Source organism: Psammomys obesus, unplaced genomic scaffold, assembly GCF_907164565.1.
Source record: "Psammomys obesus unplaced genomic scaffold, mPsaObe1.curated_primary_1811, whole genome shotgun sequence".
Classification (NCBI taxonomy): domain Eukaryota; kingdom Metazoa; phylum Chordata; class Mammalia; order Rodentia; family Muridae; genus Psammomys; species Psammomys obesus.
The window spans coordinates 3,969,862-3,993,600 of NW_026585797.1; positions in this window are offsets into that span (position 1 = coordinate 3,969,862).

A 23,739-nucleotide genomic window follows, 5' to 3' on the forward strand; every position below is an offset into this window, starting at 1 on the left:
TGCGCGCCCCTCGGTTGGGGTGACGGGTTTTTATAGGGTTAGGGAGCAAGAAGCACATTTACAGAAGCGAGAAGCATAGTTACGGGGATCTGATTGGGGGATTTGAACAAAGCCATAGTTAGGTTACGTATTTGGAGCAGGGAAGGCGGGAAAGCAGATGTGGGCTAAGTCACGTAGCCGGTTTAGAGAAGGCGGAAAGACTCCCGGCTCTTATCTTAGGTGTCCCGATTGTTTCAGGCGCCCAACCGCAGATACCTTGTGGTTGGACACCTGTCCTGCCCTGCCTCTGACCCTGTATTGCTTGTAAAATAGTGTTGCCAGCATTATGCTAGGGCTTTTTATTTTTTCATTACTGTTTCCCACCTCTTTCCTAAGATTCCCTGCAGTCTGCCCAAAGGTTGCCCATAAGTCTCAGTATCTATCTACATTGATAGTCTGCAGGGCAGAGCTTTTCAGAGGTCCTCTGTGTCAGGCTCCTGACTTGTTTTCACAGTGCTTTTAAGCCAGAGTAAAAACAGCTCAGCACAATGGATTAAAATCACAAAGAGGTGAAGCAAGAGGTGTGATTTTGACAAGCCCTCCTACCTGCTGTCACAAACAAAAGGAGATGGACTTGGAAATTCTTCCCTGACTTCAGTGAAGGCCTAGTAAATCTAGTCTTTCCACTGAGATTTAAATATCAAAGCAGCTGCTAGAACAGTGGCTCCCAACACTAGGACCTTTTGAGAAGATACGTGTTCTTGTTCAAATCTCTATTTTCTTCAAAAGAGACTACACAATGTCCCTAAGACTTTTAAAGACAATCATCAAATAAGTGAGCACACACAAAGATTAAGTCAGAGCCAATGAAAAGCAAAGAAATCCATTGGTGAATAAAACAGAAATACTGTGAAACATGAGCTGCTCATGGAACACTTTCCAAAGGCTCCCTATAGCTGCAGGTATGACCTTTCTGAAGATCAGGACTGATAATAAATTAAGGTATAAGAACAAAGGGAGCATTGTCTTCCTCTGTGGCCTGGTAAAGCTGCTCCCTCTTCAGGGAGAGGTGATCAAAGAGCCAGCAACTGAGTTCATGTCAGAGACGGTCCCAGTTCCCCTCACTAGGGAGCACATTTGGAGACTATGATATCATGGGCTACATCTTTGCAGGGGTTGTTGGTTATCTTCATGAATGGTCCTTGGTCAATGAAGACAATCCTGTTGACAACTGTTAGGTTAGGGCCAGATGGAAGAAGAGGAGGTGGACTGGGGAAGAGCATGGGAGGAGTAGAGAAAGGGAGGGTGGGTTTGGGAGGGCACTTGAGAGAGGGCTACAGCTTGGGTAGAAAGTGAATAAATAAAAATTAAAAAAAAAAAAAAAACTAAAGTTAAAAAAAAAAAAAAGACACAGGGAGCACATGAAGTGTCTCCAAACCCCTCTAAGTCAAACAATGGACAGCGTGATCCATTTTCTGTTAGCTTATTTTCTCTCTGCCCGGTCTGGAGTAATTATTTGTATTTTGGTACTCTGACATATTCAGCATTTATAAGCACATTTATATACTCACTTATGATAATAAGACTGATAAGTCTTTAAAGACACTTTATAATTCTACTTTGGGACTATTTCCTTGGCTTCTCTTTGCCTGTCAGTACCTGATTATTGGTTATTTCTAGGGCCTGCAAAACCTGGAGAGAACATTGGTCTGCCCAGTTCACAAACCCAAAAGACCAGGAATAAACAGACTCTGCTGTAAATACATGAGGTTCTTTTTATTGTAAATTATAAGCTGCAGCTTGGGCCCACACACCCCCACCGCCGAAGCGGTGGGAGCAGAGCACCCTTGCCCAGGTTAGTTAAGTGATTTAAAGATTCTGGTCCATCCCAGCATGCCCAAGGCAGGGGCAATTCCTGCCTGGCAAGCATCTATTGGTCAAAATGCTACATTTTGAATTAATTGGCTATAGGAAGGTCCCCAGACCATAATGACCTAGTGTTCCTCCATAGGAGGATGGGCCAGTTTCCTAGCAACTGTATCTCTAGTGGGTGGGGAAAAAATGCAGTAAGGTGGTTCTTCCCCTCAGGGCATTACTAGACTTCTCCACCCACCTAGTTCAGGCCTTCATTAATAGCTGATTTTTAATCTTTTGGTCTGTCAACATGGCATAATATCTTCTTTTGGTGCTGGTGCAGTACCAAAATGTGCTGTGATTTTAGGCTCTAAATCACTTTAAATGAGTTTTATCTAACTTTCTTATTGCACAAGAAATATATTTTTTGCCTTTAGATAATTTATATGTTAGTGGGGCAGTAAAAATTTATTATGAAAATGATAGACTGAAAGATTAGTAAGTGCCAGAATCCATTCCATTACAGTTTTCTAAGAAAAATGAATAATAAGAGAAAAAGGAAAAGAGGTGTTACATAAAATTCAGCCATAATAAAATAACTCCATATTTTCCCTAAGTCAATTTTCTAAGCTTCTGAGATTTATGCAATGTAACAATAAAACAATGAAAGCCTGTGTCAACAAAACTATTTAAATAGGTTTAATGAAAGATACATTGAAGTAGTCAATAAGAACAAAATATTAGTTTCATTCATTGTTTGTTAGAAGCTTAGAGAATTTATAAAAATAATTCAGAATAATAGTCAGAGGAAGAAAAACTAGTCATCATAAAAACCATAATGCAGGGTAAGCAAAGCTAGTAATAAATGATATGGATAAACTAATAGATTCAGGCGAGTGTGTGGGAGGTTTGGTGACTCAAAGTGCTAGATAATCTAAAGAATCACACACAAAGGCAAGTCCTTAAGAAGATCCCATATCAACACAGCCATCATAAAAATCTTAAATGCAGTTAATGTGAATTATGGTATAGTGTTGGAAACTCGAAGTACAGAATAATATAAGCATTAAGTGCCATATTAAAAATATATGACTAAAGAGTAAATTTGCCCACTTATCTACCATATTGAAACCTTGCTCTGACAGACTTCACAGTGCATGAACATAAAATACAGAGGACACACATATAACACACATATTTATATGTTTTACTTCTTGTGCTGTAAGACAAATTATTTGTAAGATATTGTGACAAATTGTCACAATATGTATTTGCTGTTCAAAAACATTAAAATTTGTCTGAGAAGAGTGCTATATAATTTTAATTTATAGAGGAGAAAATCAATCATTACATGATTGTCTCATGGAAGGAAAATTGTGGAAAGTTCTTAGGACTTAACTCACTTCTCTATCTTATGAAACAAAAAACAGAACTCACCACAACCTTATGATGTTTCATTAGCACTTCAATAATGAGAACAGGGAAAATTTACAAGGTATTTTAGTGACCATCAGAATGACTGGCTTCTAATGTAAGGGCTTTTACACACATAAGTCCATTGTTTTAGAATTGCGTATTAAAATTTTTAATGCATAAGAACATAGCCTACATTATATATGTAAAATAAAACTAGGAGACATGTACGGAAGTCCAACCATATTTATTCAAAACAACGTCTTATTTTTTTCTTTAGTGATGTGCTTTGTAAAATCTTTGTGTTTGATTTAATTATTCTTTTGTTAATTATAGTTTATTCACTTTGTATTCTCTCTAGTCCCCTCCCAATCCCACCCTCCCAACCTTATCTCCTCCCATGCCACTCCTCAAGTCCACTAATAGGGGAGGTCCTATATCTCTTCCCTCTGACCCTACCCTATCAAGTCTCATCAGGACTGACTGCATTGTCTTCTTCTGTGGCCTGGTAAGGCTCCTCCCCACCTCAGAGAGAGATGATCAATGAGCCAGCAGCCAGTGAGTTCATATGAGAGGCAGTACCTGTTCTCATCACTAGGGAACACACTTTGAGACTGAGCTGCCATGGGCTACATCTGAGCAGTGGTTCTAGGTTATCTCCATTCATGGTCCTTGGTTGGAATATCAGTCTCACAAAAGATCCCTGGGCTCAGACTTTTTTGGTTTTGTTGCTCTCCTTGTGGAGCTTCTGTCCCTTCCAGATCTTTCTATTTCCTCCTTCTTTCATAAGATTCCCTGCACTTTGCCCAAAGTCTGGCTATGAGTCTCAGCATCTGCTTTAATACCCTGCTGGGTAGAATTTTTAAGAGGCCCTCTAAGGTAGGCTCCTGTCTTGTTGCCTATTTTCTCCCTCTTCAGATGTCCTACTATTGGCCTTTCTGAGTGAGGATTGATCATCTTACCCAGGGTCCTCCTTCTTGCTTACCTTCTTTAGGTGTACAGATTTTAGTATGTTTATCCTATATTATACGGAAAATATCCACTTCTAAGTGACTATATACTATGTGTGTCTTTCTGCTTCTGGGGTATCTCTCTCAGGAAGATCTTTTTAGGTTCCACTATTTGCCTGCAAATTTCATGATTTCCTATTAATTGCTGAGTAATAGTTCATTGTGTAAATGTACCATTTCAGTATTCATTCCTCCATTGAGGGACATCTGGGTTGTTTCCAGACTCTGGCTATTATGAATAAAGTTGCTATGGACATGGTTGATGAAATGGCCTTGTTGTATACTTGAGCATATTTTGGATATATGCCTAGGAGTGCTGTAGCTGGATCTTGAGGAAACTATTCCTTATTGTCTGAGAAAGCATATGATTAATTTCAAATATGGTTGAACAAGTTTATATTCCCACCAGCAATGGAGGAGGGTTCCCCTTTCTCCCCTTTCTCCACATCCTCTCCAACATGTATTGTCAATTGAGTTTTGATCTTAGCCATTCTGAATGGTCTAAGGTAAAATCTCAGTGTCATTTTGATTTGCATTTCCCTGATGACTAAGGATGTTGAGCATTTCAAGTCTTTCTTTGCCATTCTATATTCCTCCACTGAGAATTCTCTGTTTAGCTCTGTACCCCATTTATTAATTGGATTACTTGATTTGTTGCTGTTTAACTTCTTGAGTTCTTTATATATTCTGGATATTAGTCCTCTGTCAGATATAGGGTTGGTGAAGAACCTTTCCCAATCTGTAGGCAGTTGTTTTCTTCTGACGACAGTGTCTTTTTCTTTATAGAAGCTTTTCAGTTTGATGAGGCCCCATTTATTGATTGTTACTCTTAGAGCCTGTGCTGTTGGTGTTCTGTTCAGGAAGTTGTCTCCTGTACCCATGAGTTCAAGACTCTTCCCCCACTTTTTCTTCTAACAGGTTTAGTGTGTCTGATTTTATGTTGAAGTCTTTGATCCTCTTGGACTATAATTTTGTGCAGGGTGATAAAAATGGATCTATTTGTATTTTTCTACATGTAGACATCCAGCTAGACTGGCACCATTTGTTGTAGATGCTGTTTGTTTTCCATTGTTTGGTTTTGGATTCTTTGACAAAAATTAAGTGACCATAGATATGTTACTTAATTTCTGGGTCATTGATTAGATTACATTGATCAACCAGTCTATTTCAATGCCAGTACCTTGCAGTTTTTATTATTCTATTGCTCTGTAGTACAGCTAGAAGTCAGGAACGGAGTTACCTCCAGATGATCTGCTGTGGTACAGGTTTGTTTTAGGAATTCTAGATTTTTTTATGTTGTTGTTGTTCTTCCATATGAAATTGAGAATTTATGGATGATATGATGTTATACATGAGTGACCCCAAAATTTCCACAGAAAACTCCTTCAGTTCATAAACACCCTCAGCAAAGTAGCTGGATATATAATTCAATAAAAAAAAAAAAAAAGAAATCAGTAGCCCTCCTGTATACAAAAGACAAAAGCGCTGAGAAATAAATTAGGGAAGCTATAGCTACTAATAACATAAAGTACATTAGTGTGATTTTAACCAAGTAAGTGAAAGAGATGTTTGGAAAAAAAAAATCAAGTCTCTGAAGTAAGAAATTAAAGAAGATATCAGAAGATGGAAAGATCTCCCATGCTCATGGATCAGTAGGATTAATATAGTGGAAATGGCCATTCTGCCAAAAGCAATCTACAGATTCTATGCAGTTCCTATCAAAATACCAAAGCAGTTCATTACAGACCTTGAAAGAACAATTATCAATTAAATATGATAATTGTAAGGCAAAGTTTTCAGAAATGTGATAATCAAGAAAACCAAGGAAAACGTTTGGTCACCAGAAGCACATAGGTTGAAGCTGCACGAATTCCAATATTGATATTTTAAAATTTTAGATATATGAATTCATTTAGTATGAGGCACTTGGAGTAAACTTTGCCATGTGAACAGCCCTCAACCCGAAGAACATTTGTCTTTTACTTGCTTCACCTGTAAGTTTTGTTCCTTGCCATCAAAGGAACATTTGTTGAGATACATACACTACCCTGAATAAATAAATACATAGAAGATAATTGACTTAGGCTTTTTAAACTCTGTGAATATGAAGCATTATTCTTTGTCTACACAGCAAAATATCATATGATGCTAGAGGAAAGAAAAAGAAATTTCTTTGTACTTTATCTTATGGAATGTTTGAGAGTCATTTATTTTATGGATGAATTGAAACAATATCATGCTGTACTTTCTTAAAAACAAACTTAATATGTACTTTGGGAAATAAAAACCAACAAAATATTTTTCTGCTGACACTTAATTCCACGAAAGTTAAACCATGGAGAGTAATAGAGTTGCCTAGTGACACTGCAGTACATAGAAATGTACCCGAGATATATGTTTTTCAGAAGAAACACTCCTTTGGATGCCATGGCATAGAAACCACAAACATGCATCTGACACACAGAGAGGCTCATCGCTTGTTCTGGCTTGTTCAGAAAATAGTTTTTAGGTTGTAGATAAATAACATAAAAGGTTGAAAGAAAATGTCTCAACTACTTTGTCTTGTGTCACATTAATATATGTAATTACACACTTTATTTGTGTTAACAAATACATATTAAAGCTGAAAGGGGAAAGAGAAGGAAAGAAATTGTATTAATTATTTCTCTGATGATGTAAAAATGTTAAACAAGCAAAGGAGTTTATTTTAGCTCCTATTTTAAAAGAGTCAAAGGTCACACTGGTGAGGGATGTAGGGCCATAGCAGCAGGAGGCAGTTGGAAGTAGAGAGATCACCTTTCCTCTGCACACAGGAAGCAAGCAAAGGGGCAGGAAGTGGGGCCAGAACAAGAAACTCAAAGTCTCCCAGTGATGCACTACTTCCAGCAACAGTCTACCTCTCTGAGCTCCTACAACCTCAGACAACACAAAGAGACAGGAACCAAATGTTCCAGACAAGCCCATGGTAGGCAATTTTCCTTCAAACCACCTCAGGAGTGAAGTACTAATAAGTTAAATTATGATGAGTGTGCTACCATAAAATCAGAAAGCCAAAGAAACATGAATTGAAGCATAAAACCATTACAAAGCCCACAAAAACATTTTTTAAACAATGTCCTTTTGGTGAGTTGCCGTAAACCCCAGCCTGAGTCAGTTATCACTGAACTACATAGCAGATCATGAAAATTTTACGGGTGAATCAAAGACTGAACATTGCTAAAATCTCAGCAACTAGTCGTTCATTTTCCTTTAGAGTGTGAATGGCATAATCTTTAAGGTTTATTTTTAACATTATATTGCTCTATTAACATTATGTGCGCAGTACCTTAACTCTGAATCTAATGTGCACAATTTAAGTGGGGAAAAAGGCCTTATATTGTTAGTTTATGAGAATTCAAATTGTTTCTATAATTACAGAGAGAATTATCTATATATAATATATATGTATAGTGTTTGAAGAACATCAGAACATATTTATATTATTCCTTTTCCTTCTATAGTAATCACTGCTAAAAATGTTCGGGTTTTTTTTCGTAGCATATTCTAACAATATTCATGGAAGTTAAGCTTTGTCCTAAGCTTAGTTATAATCAAATGGGAAAAATGTTATAAACATATTTGAAAATGATTAAAAATGTATCATTAAATATGTAAAATACCAAAAATAAGTCTAGAAAATATGTCTAATATATGTGTATATATACACTCATGAAAATGTGTATCCATCACTAAAATGTCATTGTGACTCTAAAATGTACTCTTAAAGCCAAGTGTGATGTACATGTCTCTAGTCTCATCAGCTATGGGGCAGACACAGGTACGTTTATTCAAGTTCGAGGCCATCCTGGTCTACATAGCAAGTTCCATGCCAGTCATAGCTATGTTAAGAAAACCAGCCTTAAAAACAACAACAAACAAACAAACAAACAAACAAAAAGAAGAATAACTTGGCTGGGTTTAAATTTCTGCTCCCTATTAATTACCTATCTTTAGGAAAGTCCTAATTTGTCCATATAATTGGTCAAATAATGTCAAAAGTTACAATAATAGGTTAATTCCTTTATGCACATTTAAAAATAACCAGTAGGTGCCTGAACCAAAGGCCATACTGAATGACCTTAATTATGTCATTACTATTTTATATACTTAATAAAAACTTTAATATATAAGTTTTTTCCTGTAAAATACTGTCAATAAAAATAGCAAACACTATGAATAATAAAATAAATATAAGATTTTGAATCATGGCTATGCTCTATGATAAAGACAAACGTAAGCTGTCAATTTGTTATTTTGAGAATTTTTTTCTTATATTTCAGACAGCTAAAGTCCCACAGCTAACTAAGGTCATTCAAAGCAAACTACTGGAACAGCGGAAATTTTGTATGGACTTTTTATAATTGTCATAAATTTTGAGCGGGGATGAGCTAGAATTATGTATTAAGAACCTAGAATGGTGTTGGACCTGATAAAGGCATTTACCTGAGCCTGGCTAAAGTTTGGAGACCTGTCTTTAGCTTCTGATTTAAGAGGCGCCACTTCTGGGCAAAAGTGATTCAGCATATCTGCCTTAAAATCAACTCTGCCTGGTAACTGTTACGTGGAGTTTTGTCTCTGGCCCACCTCCGGTTGCACTACCTAACCTTGCCCTCTTACCTCATCTTACCTCACTTCCTTAACCCTGCCTACTTACCCAAACCTATAAAAAGGACCACTTTATTCAATAAACCGAGTTCCTGCTTCAACACATCTCCTGGCTTGGCTCGGTGGTGTTTTATTCCCTGGGGGATCTGGAAAGGTCTGGGCCATTGACACTCACCATCACACTCAGCCACGGAGGGCGTCCAGCTGGCCACTCTCCTCTCAGCTCCACCTGCCGGATATGGACCCGGCAGAATGGTGCATAACACAAAGTAAAGAACACTAAATAAATAAAAATTGCTGAAACAGGCAAGGATGACAGATGCTCTCAGTATGGCACAGAAGGAAATGCCATCATTGCTTCTAAAGAGATATTTTGACCTATAGTGTTACTACTACAACTTCTGGTTGAAAATCCAAGCTCTGAGGCTGTTATTATGTGAGTGATGGCATCCTTGAACCTTACTTTTTGCATGTGTTTGTCATAAAAATATTAAGCAAAGTTCCTAGAATTTCTAATCAAATGATACCTAACATATATATGGTATCGCATATGTGTGTGCACACACACACACATACACACAACTTTCTTACAGTCTTTCTGCCCCTTCTTCTGCAATGGTCCATGAGCCTTAGGTGTTGAAGGATTTTATAGATGTATCCATTAGCACTGGGTTCCACAACTATGCATTTTGCCTGGATGTTATATTCTGTAGTAGTTTCTAACTATTGCAAAGATAAATTTTCTTGATGAGGGGTGAGAACTACCTTTATCTGTGGGTATGAAAATAATTGCATGGACTGTTGTTAAAGATGATGCTGGATACTTCATTATTTATTGTATAGTCTCCTTCAATAACCATGACTCCACTAGCACTAATTACTTACCTAAGTTTCCAGTGCCATTAATGCGATGCCTCTTGTGGTGTGGGTCTTAAGTATAATTAGAGAGCTGTTAGTTACTGCTATGGTATGTGTGCCCCTACTTCACTCTTTGTGTTTTCATGCTCAATGTTGTTATAGCTCATAGGCATCATATCTGGTTAGTATTGTTGCTTTTCTTTCTCATTTTGAATCTTCAATTATACTTTCTGCTACCATGAATTTGAGTCCTCATGGAGCATACATTCAGGTCTTTTCCAGCACAGCAGTATCTTGAATCCTGTTCTGAAGTGCATCATGTCTTCAGCAATAAGGACTTACCTTCTACTTCTCGGGGTTGGAAATAAAATCTCTTATGCAGTCCTGGCCAGTTATTCAAAGGGGGACTTCTTATGTCTGGCAGCTGGGGTTTTTTATTAAGTGGCCTTTTTCTATTAGAGAGAGCACCATTAACCCAGATGAGAAAAACTCATTAAAACTATATTATGTGTATTTGTACATAGAATTATATGCATTTTAGGTGGTTTGTTTTTTTGTTGTTGCTGTTTAGTTGTTCTTTGGTTTAGTTGTTCTTTGGTTGGTTGGTTGGTTGGTTGGTTAGTTGGTTGGTTGGTTGGTTGGTTGGTGTGTTTGTTTGTTTTGTTTTTGGTAAGTAGTTAATGGTATGATTCCTTTGCTTGTGAAAACATCCACATTGCTATATTATGTACATGCCTCCTTCTATATTTACCTCCCCCTCCTTCCCTGAGGAACTTCCCATTTCCCCATTTCTTCATTCAGATATGTATCCTACTATTTCCCTTTTCCTCTACCTTCATTATTTGCCTCTCTGCTCTTAGGATTTTCGCTTTTCCCATTTCTTATCAGATCACTTGTATTTTGCTATTCTCCTTTGCAATCTTGATATTTTTTTCTGCATTCATCTTCCTAAGAAGACCCCCCCCCCTTAGCCATTTCTTTGATCAGTTTTCTTGTACCCTTCTATTCCTCTTCCTATTGAACCTCAATCCCACATCCAGGAAATGGAACTAGAAAAGACAAAGTCCTTTTGTCTTTTTTATACAGGAGGGCTACTGATTTTTCTTGAGTTAATTTTCTATCCAGCCATTTTGCTGAATGTATTTATCAGCTGAAGGAGTTCTCTGGTAGAAATTTTAGGGTCACTCAAGTATGCTATCATATCATCTGTGGCTAGTGATTCCTTTACTTCTTCCTTTCCAATGTGTATTGATTTCCTTTAGTTGTCTTATTGCTCTAGATATGACTTCCAGTAACCCATGGATTCAGTCTCCAAGTGTGGTCCCTAGTAAGGGGAGCAGAGGCTGTCTCTGGCATGAACTCAGTGACAGGCTCTTTCATTACCTCCCTCTTCAGAGTACAGCCTTGCCAGGCCACAGAGAAAAACAATGCAACCAGTCCTGATGAAACCTGATAGGCTAGGGTCAAACAGAAAGTGAGGAGGACCTCCCCTATCAGTGGATTAGGGGAGGGCCATAGAGGTAGGAAAGGGAGGATGGGTGGGATTGGGGGAGATGATGGAGGTGGCCACAGCTGGGATACAAAGTGAATAAGTTGTAATAAATGATAATAAAAATTAAAAAAAGACAAGTTTCATGGATGAGAGTTGAGATCCATGCTTACTTTTGTGTTGAAGGATAAGTATTTAGAATGTAGTTCATAATTATTCTGTTCTAGTAATGTAGGAGTAATAGGTTCTCCTCAAAGATCCATGATCTCACTAGCTAAGTGTTAGCTAATTGTCTGGTACTGTGCATTTCCTTCCAGTTTACAGGGGCTTAAGTCAAGTTAACCAGCTATCAGAAATGGCCAAGCTATGAACTTTACTATTGCAATCTTATGTTGTCATGCTGGTCATTGTTGAGCTTGATATCGAAGCTTTGTAGAGCTATTGGTTGTTTACCTCTTTTAGTAGTTTGCATAGCAACTTCCAATATTCTTTTTTTAAAAAAAAAACTTTTTCATCTACCATTTTTTCTTTATTTTTATTTTTTATCATTTGGTACAATTTATTCAATTTGTATCCTGGCTGTGGCCCCCTCCCTCAACTCCTCTCCATCCCACCCTAGCCTATCAGGTCTTAGCAGGGCTGGTTGCATTGTCTTCCTCTGTGGCCTTGCAAGGCTGCACACTACCTGGGGGGACAGTAATCAGAGAGCCTGGCACTGAGTTCATGCCAGAGAAATTCTCTACTCCCCTAACTAGGGCCCCACTTGGAGACTTAGTCTATGCACTACATCTGAGCCAGGGTTTTAGGTCCTCTCCATGGACTGTCCTTGGTTGCGGTATCAGTCTCTACAGGGCACCCAGGGATCAGTTTTTATGGCTCTGTTACTCTCCTTTTGGAGCTCCTGTCCCCTCTAGATATTTATATTTCCCTCTTCTTTCATTAGATTCCTGCACTCAGCCCAAAGTTTGGCTATGAGTCTCAGCTTCTGTTTCAATACCTAGATCAGTGTCTTTCAGATGCCATCTAGGTTCCTGTCCTGTTCCCTGTCTTCCGGTACTCTTTTTTTTTTTGTATTAATTACAATTTTTCACTTTGTTTCTCACCTGTAGACCCCTCCCTCATTCCCTCCCAATCCCACCTTCCATCCCTTATCTCCTCCCATGCCCCTCTCCAAGTCCACTGATAGGGGAGGACCTCTTCCACTTCTATCTGATCCTAGCTTATCAGGTCTCATCAGGACTGGCTGCAATGCCCTCCTCTGTGGCCTGGCAAGGCTGCTCCCCCCTCAGGGGGAAATGATCAAAGAGACAGACACTGAGTTCATGTCAGAGACAGACCCTGTTCTTGTTACTAGGAAACACACTTGAATTCTGAGCTGCCATGGGGTACATCTGAGCAGGGGTTCTAGGTTATATACATAAATGGTCCTTGGTTGGAGTGTCAGTCTTAGAAAAGACCCCTGTGCCAAATTTTTTGGTTTCTGTTGCTCTCCTTGTGGAGCTGCTGTCCTCTCTGTATCTTACTATCTCTCCCTTCTTTCTTAAGATTCCCTGTACTCTGCCCAAAATTTGCTTATGATTCTCAATATCTACTTTGATACACTGCTGGGTAGAGTCTTTCAGAGCCCCTCTTCCAGTACTCTTAAAGCTAGCTCTCAGAAAGAAGTCTTTCAGGTCAGATCCAGCTAGTAACTTATGTGTTTTCTCAGAATGAAGGGTATCTTTAACAGTAGGGACTTACTTTCCCCCTTTGGGTGGCAAACAAGTGTGACATTTATAAAGTCTATTTTTTTTGAAAGACTGCTGTTCTTGTTTCTAATATAACATTGATAATTATAAAATAAACAACAAAAATAAAACATAAACAAAGCACAAAAATTCTTTCTTATTAGCTATAAATGAAAACAAGAAAGAGATGGCAATGACTGGCTGTGTGCTTAATATTCTGTGTTGTTTTTTTTTTATTTTTTTTATTGAATGTTTTCCAGAAGTGTTACAAATAGCTCTCCTTATAAAACTATTGAAGTGGTAATATTCTCTTCCATATATGCTGAAAGAAGCTGAGATTCAGATAGATCATTTCTCTGTATCATGCAGCTAATAGCAAATCAAACTCTTCCTGTCTCAAAATTTCACGCTCCGATTTAACTTTTGTGTGTTTCCGCTCAAACATTTATTTTCTCTACTCTGTTTGGAAGCTGAGATGAAATCCAGAATTTTTCAAAAGGCTTCACTAAAAACAAAATTGTTTTCCACTAGGAAATGTTGCCTTTTCAACCCTGAAGGAAAGAGTCTGATAGTTTAAACACCACATGTGTGTTTTTCTATCCTCTTAGCATTGTAACTGGTATAAATTTATTCTGTGGGAAAATACTGCATTTAATAGGAATGTCTAAAATGCCTTGTATGATTGTTCCAATATGTTTAATTGAACCAAAGGAAACATTACTATAAACTTCTTTTATGAAGACAAACAACTTTAAAATGAAAACGGATGCTATTCTCTTTCTAAATCTAAAGGCAGTCAGTAGCAAAAGGAATCTGACCAAGAAAAAAGGGTTATACCCTAGATTACACACTCATGGCTGGAAATAAATTTTCAAAAGTAATGTATGTCATGGTTTATTTTAATTAGCCTTTTGACAACATAACATTTATAATAAAAAATGATGCTTTGAACGATATTATCCAAAATAACATCATATTAGCAGAATTCTTATTAATAAAATAGTTCTTATATATAAAACATCAAAAACTCTTATATTCAGCATTTACAATGATGTAAAAATTCTGGAACAAAGTTTTTTATTAGAATTTTTTAAATTAAATTTTTAATATTAATTATAGTTTATTCACTTTGTATCCCAACTGCAGACCCCTCCCTCATTCCCTCAAAATCCCACCCTCCCTCCCTCCCTCCCTCCCTCCCTCCCTCCCTCCCTCATTTCTTCCTATTTCCCTCTCCAAGTCCACTGATAGGGGAGGTCCTCCTCCCCTTCCATCTGAACCTAACTTATCAGGTCTCATCAGGATTGGCTGCATTATCCTCCTCTGAGGCCTGGCAAGGCTGCTCCTGCCTTAGTGGGAGGTGGTCAAAGAGCCATCCACTTAGTTCATGTCAGAGACTGTCCGAGTTCCCCTTATTAGGGAAGCCACTTGGAGACTGAGCTGCCATGGGCTATATTTGAGCAGGGGTTCTAGGTTATATCCATGAATGGTGCTTGGTTGGAGTATCAGTCTCACAAAAAAATACCTGTATCCAGATATTTTGGTTCTGTTGCTCTGCTTGTGGAGCTCCTGTCCTCTCCAGGTCTTATTATCTCTCCCTTTTTTCAAAGGATTCCCTGAACTCTGCCCAAAGTTTGGTTATAAGTCTCAGCATCTGTTTTCTTTTTTTTTTTAATTCTTTATTAATTACACATTATTCACTTTTTATTCCCCTGTGGTTCCCTCCCTCCTCCCATCCCAATCCTTCCTTTCCTCCACCTTCTGCATGCATGCCCCTCCCCAAGGCCACTGATAGTGGAGGACTTCTTTTTCTTCCTTCTGATCCTAGTCAATTAGGTCTCCTCAGGAATGGCTGCATTGTCTTCTTCTGTGGCCTGGTAATGCTGCTTCCCCCTCGGGGGAATAAAGATTTAAAAAATAAGTTTCTGTGATTTATTTTGGTTGTGTCTGTAACCATAGGCTACTTTTAAAATAAAGTTACTCTCTGGTAATTTTATCACACCTATACCATGCATTGTCCCATCCTATTGTACACTCCCCACATCTTTTTTCCGTTCCAACTTCACATACTCTTTTCCTTTTTTTTTTTTTTTTAACACTCTAAGTCAATTTATTGCTGCCAATAAGCACAGTGTTGTGGTGTCATTTAATGTTGTAACATGGAGAATCTGTAACATGAATTTCTGAGGAAAACTGACTTTCAGACCACCAATTCCCAATAACTCTTACACTAGGTGGGAACATAGGACTTCCTCCTTTATCAGTTCTATAATATTTATTGACTTAATCTTGTAGCTAGTAAGACTCATACCTCCAGGTAAGACTGTATATTGTTTCTGTTGTGTTATCATGTATGACATATCATGGTGCCATGGAGCCTAGCTAGTAGCGGTAAAGCTTTCAGGTAAGAACCAGATTTGTATTTACACGTTCTGAGACACAAGTATGTTGTGACTTTAGCAAAAGGGTCTTACTATCAAGTTATAGACTGTAGCCAAGAACGATGGCAATAAATATTATTATTTTGGAAATATATGAGATCCCACTGAACACCATAAGGTAGGTCACCCACACCTCTCACTGAGCTCTTTATTCAATAGACAGATATCTGACAGAAGCAATATGCCTGACAACCTCTTTCCGCACATACAGGTTAACACATTTTTTAATATTTGTGTATGTGTGTTTTAGGAAGCCTGAGGTAATTTTAGAAACTAGGTTCCCATGTGGCTTTCTCTAAGGTTTTTAGTATTATTTATTCTTTCCTTATCCACGTTCCTTTTTCCTGATCTCTCATTCCACACCACATTCAACCTTTTCCAATATATTGTTTCTCCTTCCTTCTTAATGCCAACTGTATCTTACTATCTCTCTTTCCTTCACATCTGCCCTCCTTCCATGGCTCTTTTCTAGTTCTGTGACTTCTACAAGTACTCCAGTATAAACACACATATCTCTAAAATTTCTAAACAATGGTCCACATATAAGAGAGAACATAAGACTAATCTCAAGAAAATTGATGAGCATAAATAATTGTAAAAATGTGGGAGAAGAACAGTTACTACTGGTGAAGAAGTAAACAATTGAATCCACTATGGAAACTAGTATGTCATGATTTTTCAAAAACCTAGAAATAGTTCAACAAGTTCTAGCTATAGCACTTATATGTATGTACCTAAAATACTCTAAATTTGGCTAGAGATATATTTCACTAAATCGTAACTTACAGTTATTTTAGGAAGCTTCCATTTTGTAATGTCAAATATAATATAACCTGGAGCTATAGCAGATGTAGTTACATAACCTGAGTATGTCTTACATCCCTAGATTATATAGAGTTAGAATTATATAAAAAAAACTCTCAAATGGATTACAAGTGATATTAGTCCCTATGCACATGATGCTTTTACTATTTGAAAGACACATTCCTGTTGTTTTATTAATGGCATAATTCTGTGAATTTTCAACGATCATACCTCTGTCCCAATGCCAAAACTAGAATATAAATCCAACTCAAAATTACATTTTGCAATTGTCTTACAAATGAATAACTGTGCCACTATGTTTTTATTTATATTCTTATTTCCTTAAGATATTTAATGAAATAGAGTTAAAGCTTTCAGATTTATATTTCAGTGGTGGTCTTTCTTTTTTAAAAGTTATTATTATTATTATTATTATTTACAATTTATTCACTTTATACCCCGGCTGTAGCCCCCTCCCTCTCATCTCCTCCTGATCCCACCCTCCCTTGCTTTTCTCCCCTGTGCCCTTCCCCTAGTTCACTGATAAAGGTGTTCTCTATGGGACCTCTCTAATAAAGGAAATAGGGGCAATCTCTGGCATGAACTTGGTTGCCTGCTCTTTGATCACCTTTCCCTGGAAAGGTGGCCTTATAAGGCTACAGGGAAAGAGAATCCAGAAAGTCCTGAGGAGACCTGATAGGCAAGTGGTAGCCTTTCAGTTGCAATGACAAATAAGGTCATCATCCTACCACTAGGTAAAAAGAGAACTATAAGATCATAGATTAATAAACTTACTTTGTTTTAAGAAAAGAATATCGATTGTAAGAGTGATCTAGTTGGGCTGGAGAGACTTCTCAGTAGTTAGAGAACATTTTGCTCATGTCGAGTAGCAATGTGGTTTGATTCTAAGCATCCACACAGTGGTTCAGAACCATCTGTAACTTTAGCTCCATAGAATCCAATGCCATATTCTGACCTCTGAGAATATTGTCCACATATGATAAACATACAACTATGCAAACAAAACACCCAGAAACATAAAATAAATAAATCTAAATATAGGCAATTAAAATTTATTCTGTAAGTAAAACAACTCCCTACAAATTAAAGCTATCTTAATCTCAGAAAATATATTGAATAAAAAAAAGTCTTTCATGTAATATAAACAGTTGAAAACTGAAGCATTTGAAAATACTTCCAGTTCTCACCACAGATGGTCCTTTGGTAGAGTTTAATTTTCTAGAGTGTCATAATGGCACTTGTCAAAAGAAACAGTATTAGCCAATGAAATTCTATTGCAGCTTCCAAATGAGAACAGGCAGTTGCTTGCACAGCACAGATACTGTTAGAAATCTACATTGCTAGAGACAGGGAATGTAGGATAGAGCTTCTGCAAAATTGTTTGCTTGATCACAGAAAAATGTCAAAGGGAACAATAAAATGAACTGTTGAGTAAGTTGTGTATGTTAGGCTGGTGACATAAGAAAGGAATATAGTATACGTAAGGTAGAAACACTCTTAAAAAACAAAATTTGTGGTTGTCGTAATTTGCATCTGAAATCCTTATAAGTTTCTACAAATCCTATAGCTGGCAAGACTACTGAACAGTGACCAGAAAAGGAGGACCTTAACAACCAAATTGTTAGCCCATTGAGAAATTATCACAGTGTTGTCATATGTGTAGCTTGTTATCCCTGTCAATCTTAGTCTGTCCTGGCATACCTAACACTTGGCACCTAAAAAATGAGTGGGTACCATACAAGAGTCTAAAATATGTAGTAGTTTAGAGGTCAAGTTAAAGACTTTAGAGTGATTAATATGAAACTACTCAATGTTATACATTCCATTCCTGGCATTTTGTAAGAAAATGACAACATTTGGTAAAAGCGTAGGACATAATATATTGTAGAGCATGTCCTTCATCTAATGAATCTGTAAACACTGACACATGCTTACATGCTGTATCTTATGAGACTGAAAAAAGAAGGAAATAGTACAAGTACCATTATAACAATGGAAGAACAACAAAAGATTGGCACAATTTTTAAGCGGGAAAAAAATCCGTAGAAATCAATAAACAAATCATTTTTAGAGTGTTTAATGTAAGTACTTCTCATACTTACCTGCTAAAAAGCAATGAAAGTGATCAATGACAAATTTGACCTCTAACAACTTGTAACACGGTAAACACCAAAAGAAGAAGGCCTCTTCAATCCCAGTATTAAATGTGTGAATAACTTATTGTAAGAGCTACAATGTCTTCTCAGTTGGGAAAATATTCCAAGAAGCATTCTGAGAAGACTGCCTAGTTCTTCCAAAGGGGATATTCTCTGAGTTGTAGATTGGATCAGGAAAGCCATTGAAAAAGAAATGGCCTCTCTAATGGAGGAAGTAGAGTCACTGTAAAAAATGCGCACATTTTCTAAAGAGTGACAGTTCTACTAGGTGAGATGGTAGGGATTCAGTTTCCTGTGCAGCTAAACTTATGGATTACATGGCCCTGTGACTTGTATGCCAGTCATTTGGGTTTTTAGAAATTTAAAATTTACTATGATTATTTTTGCTTGTTTTCATTCACACTGATTCTCAGTTCATAGATTCCAAAAAATAAACTTGTACCTTTACTTTATCGATTTCCCTTTTAAAATGAATTACATTTGAATTGGGTACAATGACCAAAGCAGAATTTTAACTTTTACACTGACATTGTGACTAAGTGAAGCTCTGTAGAAATCCTCTTTGGAAAATTGGTGAATACAAATACCGTATGAGAATATAGTTCATCTGAGTTGTACATAAACAAAGAGCAGACATTTATAGCAATTATTAATATATATATATATAAAATCTTCAATTTGACACAATTTGAGCTTTTATCAGTTTGACACAATTGAGCTCTCTTTCTCTTCTTACTAATAAGCCTCTTTAACTTTATGCATTAATGGATAAAGTTGTTCTATTATTCAGTGTTGATAAGGATTTAGTTGTGTTTTCCAATTGTTCTTACTATGCTGCAAACTATTACTCATGCATTTGAGAGAAAGAAGAGGTAAGTATCAGTCTTTGTGGGTTGAAGAAATTTTGTTTTATTTATTTTGGGAAATTGAATGCTTCTTTCTTTCCTTCTTTCTTTCCATTATACTTCATTGAATATATTTGACCAACACACAAATTAGGAGCTATTACAATTCCAATGCTTGCCTGAAAGACTCTTTCCTTGTAAAGGGTGGTGAATATTCTTCATTTGTATATCAGCAACTCAGCATGCCAAGATTGTATTGATTATCTTACCTAGATTTTACAACTCTATATATCTTTGAGGGGTCATAAAAACTATAAATATGAGTTAAATATATGAGAAAAATGCATTTTATGAAAGTACAAAGAATACTTTATTCAGCTTAGTGAGTTCTCTGCAGTAGGAATCTCTTCAAGAAGCAAGAGCAAGAAAGATAAATGGATAGAAATAGTGGTTTTGGAAGAAGAAATGCTCCTCAGTGTCTTATTGAAATATAGATTCAATCAAAGAAATTGTGGGAATGCTATAAATGCTTGTCCTGGTTCAGTTTATAACACAGAAAAGGAACAAACAAATTTCTTTAAAAACACATGCATTGGAAATGTGCACAGAAACAGATTCAGCAAGTAATTGGAGTCAAAAGCAAACAAGCATCATAACTTCACTAAAATATAATCTTTATGAACGACACAGTGGCAGTACAAACATGGGAATATTGCTATGGATGATGGAAAAAGCCAAGGAAGAACTCTCAAGATTTAACTGCTATTTATTGCTTCCAGGATGAAAATTTCTTACCCAAGTACATAGACTTTGGGTGATGGGTAGTAATTAAAAATGTATTGAAGCCATGATAATATCCTTAAATTTATTTGCTTGAGGAATCCAAGTGATTCATATTTTATTTTCTCATATTAAGATAGTTACATAATATTTTAATTAAATTTTTATTTTTTACATAAAGTACACTTTATTTACTTTGTGTTCCAGCTATAGCTCCCTCCCTCATCCCCTCTCAATCCCACCCTTCCTTCCTCATCTCCTCCCTGGCCCTCTAAGTCCATTGATAGAGGAGGTCCTCCTCCCCTTGCATCTGACCCTAGCTTATCATATCTTATCAGGACTGGCTGCAATGACCTCCTCTGTGGCCTAGCAAAGATGCTCCACTCTCAGGGGGAGGTGATCAAAGAGCCAGCCACTGAGTTCATGTCAGAGACAGTCCCTGTTCCCCTACTAGGGCACCCACTTGGATACTGAGCTGCCATGGGCTACATGTGAACAGGGGTTCTAGGTTATATCCATGTATGTTCCTTGGTTAGAGAATCAGTCTCATAAAAGAGCCCTGTGTCCAGATATATTTCATCCTTTTTGAGCTCCTGTCCTCTCCAAGTCATACTAACTCCCCTTTCTTTCATATGATTCCCTGCACTCTGCCGAAGATTTGGTTATGAGTCTCAGCATCTGCTTTGATACACTGCTAGTAAAGTCTTTCAGATGCCCTCTATGGTAGGCTCCTGTCCTGTTTCTGGTTTTCTCCTATTTCCAATGTCCATCCCATTTGTTATTCTGAGTGAAGATTGATCATCTTAGCCCAGGTCCTCTTTCTTATTTATCTTCTTTATGTGTACAGATTTTAGTATGTTTATCCTATCTTTTAAGTCTAGTACAGAGCTAAACAGAGAATTTTCTGTAAAGGAATATAGAATAGGAGAGAAATACTTAAAGAAAATGTCAGTGCCCTAAGTCATCAGGAAGATGCAAATCAAAACGACCCTAAGATTTTACCTTACACCCATCAGAATGGCTAAGATCAAAAACTCAAGTGACAACATATGATGGAGAGATTGTGGAGAAAGGGGAGCCCTCCTCCATTTCTGGTGGGAATGTAAACTTGTACAACCACTTTGAAATTAATCTGGCATTTTCTCAGACAATTAGGCATAGTGCTTCCTCAAGATCCAGCTAGTCCATTCCTAGGCATATATCCAAAATATGTTCAAGTACACAACAAGAACATTTGTTCAACCATGCTTGTAGCAACTGTATTCATAATAGCCGGAACCTGGAAACAACCCAGATGACCCTCAATGGAGGAATGGATACAGAAATTGTGGTACATTTACACAATGGAATTTTACTCAGCAATTAAAAACATGGAAATCATGAAATTTTCAGACAAATGGTGGGATCTAGAAAAGATCATTCTGAGTGAGGTATCCCAGAAGCAGAAAGACACACACTGTATATACTCACATATAAATGGATATTAGTTACATAATATTAAAAATAGATATTCCAATTGGTGTCAGAAAATAAAAAGAGTAGGCAACAGTAAACCATGAGTGTAAAACTAGGATCTTGGGTGTGAAGAGGCGAATCAGTTGTTAAGAGAGTGTCCTGTTCCTGCAGAAGACACAAGTCTCCTCACCCCCCTCCACCCCCGCCGGTCAGCATCTCATAACTGCCTGCACCTCAGGACTGGATACCTCTGGCCTTCACAGACGAAAGCACTCTGAGGACATAACTCAGATACACATAACTAAAAGTGAAAAAAAAAAATAAAAAGAAAAAGAAATTTCAAAACATAAAACTAGTACTTTACCTGCACATATGTTTATTAGATTATCAGGTTAGTAACTCAGAAAGTTAACTCAAAAGTATTAAAAAATATATGGACTGTGGTGGTAGGTCAGCAGTAGCAGACTCATTCTGTACACACCAGACCATAGGTTCCATTCTCGGTTCTACTACAAGAAGACAAAATCTAAAAACAAGGAGAGAAAAAATTAATAACACAGTGTGCTCCAGATGTAAACAAAAGTCTGAGGTTGCAATTAATGGTATGTGTTTGGATCAAATATTTAACTCTCTTGAAAACATTTAACTTTCATTAAAATTACACAATTAATATTAATATTGTATTAACATTAAGCACTTCTTGTCTCATTCCTCACTCCTTTATGAAGGAAAATGATATGATATACTAAAATTTTGATTGATATAAGTTTCCTTAATCTATTAGGGAAGCTTGTTGTAATTAGTAATTTAAAAATATTTACACTAAATTAATCGACTTATCATTTTAGACTTCTCTTAAACAAAATTACTTATTAAAATTAAGGGGTGGCTGACAAGAACAGTATGGATCAGTGAGAAAAGATGCTTGCTATAAGACCTAGTGACTCCACTTCATTCCTTCTCACCTGAAGGGTGGAAGGAAAGAACTGCTCCAAAGAGTTCCTCAGGTATTCTCCTAGCCTCTGTGTGCCACACACACCAAACAGACACACTAACAGAAATTAAATGTTCTTAAGAACTAAGTAGAAATAAACTCATTGAATAGTTCAGTTTAAGCATTGTACTAAACAAAGATATGTTTTTTTTTAATTACTGTAGTTTTAATTTAGTGTTTAGGTAAATAAGAGTAATCATAACTTCAAGAAATATTTTGCCCTGCTTAGGATGAAGAGAACATTCTGCATTTTCTTGCAGGAAATTTATAATTGGGCTATCTATATCTTAAATTCCACCCTGCCCCACACCTCACAGCTTCTCTTTAAGTAGCGTGTGTATGTGAAAAAGGCATTCTGGTGGCTGATAATGATGAAAACAGAAAAATGCAATAACATTTATAGAATTTGTCCACTGCAACACACACACATTTCTGGGCTTTGGAAGGAATCTAAACAGTTGTTTTATGATGAGCCTTTTTCTATTTTCATATAAAAATCTTGCAAAGACATACTTTAGGTAAACTTTGCAATTTTTCTTTTATCATATTTACCTTTTTAAATCTTATTCTCCATCACAAGGAACCCTTTACAAATATTTACAGCAGCCATTGACACCACTTGAAGCATAAAAACATTCTGAAATAGAGATATCCTGTGAAGTGGTTTGAAGAACCAATGTAGTCAGTTAGATTGTGTGCACCAGGAGTAAAGAATGAATAACTTGCAAAGGGTATATATTCCCTGATATCTGAAAAATGTACTTCGTTAATGTGAAATGCTTGGGTGCAAATTAGCCTGCTCTTATAATTTGGTCTTCTGCCCATTAATGTAAGCTCTGGAGAGAATAATGATTTGCCATATTAAAAATATGAAATAAAGCCATTGAAGTTTAAATTGCAAAACAAAACAAAATAGTATTAGGTGGTTTCCCCCCTGTAATTTTGCTGATGGTGCAATTCTTATACATTATCCCCATGATGGTTTTTCATGCTATTAGGAAATCTAATTAGCTATTTAGGGTTGTATTTCCAAAGAAATGGTTTACTTAATAAAGGAAAGTAAGCAATTGACAATGTGAGTCTTTAATCTTTAGCAAGAAACCAATACTCTTTATACTTAAAAGTAAAATTTAGCTTTTCCTGATAAAGATGCAAATTATGCAATTACACTACAGAAAATGTAATGGTAAATACAAAGTTCAATTTGTAAAAAGTGTGTCTAATATATATATATATATATATATATATATATATATATATATATATATA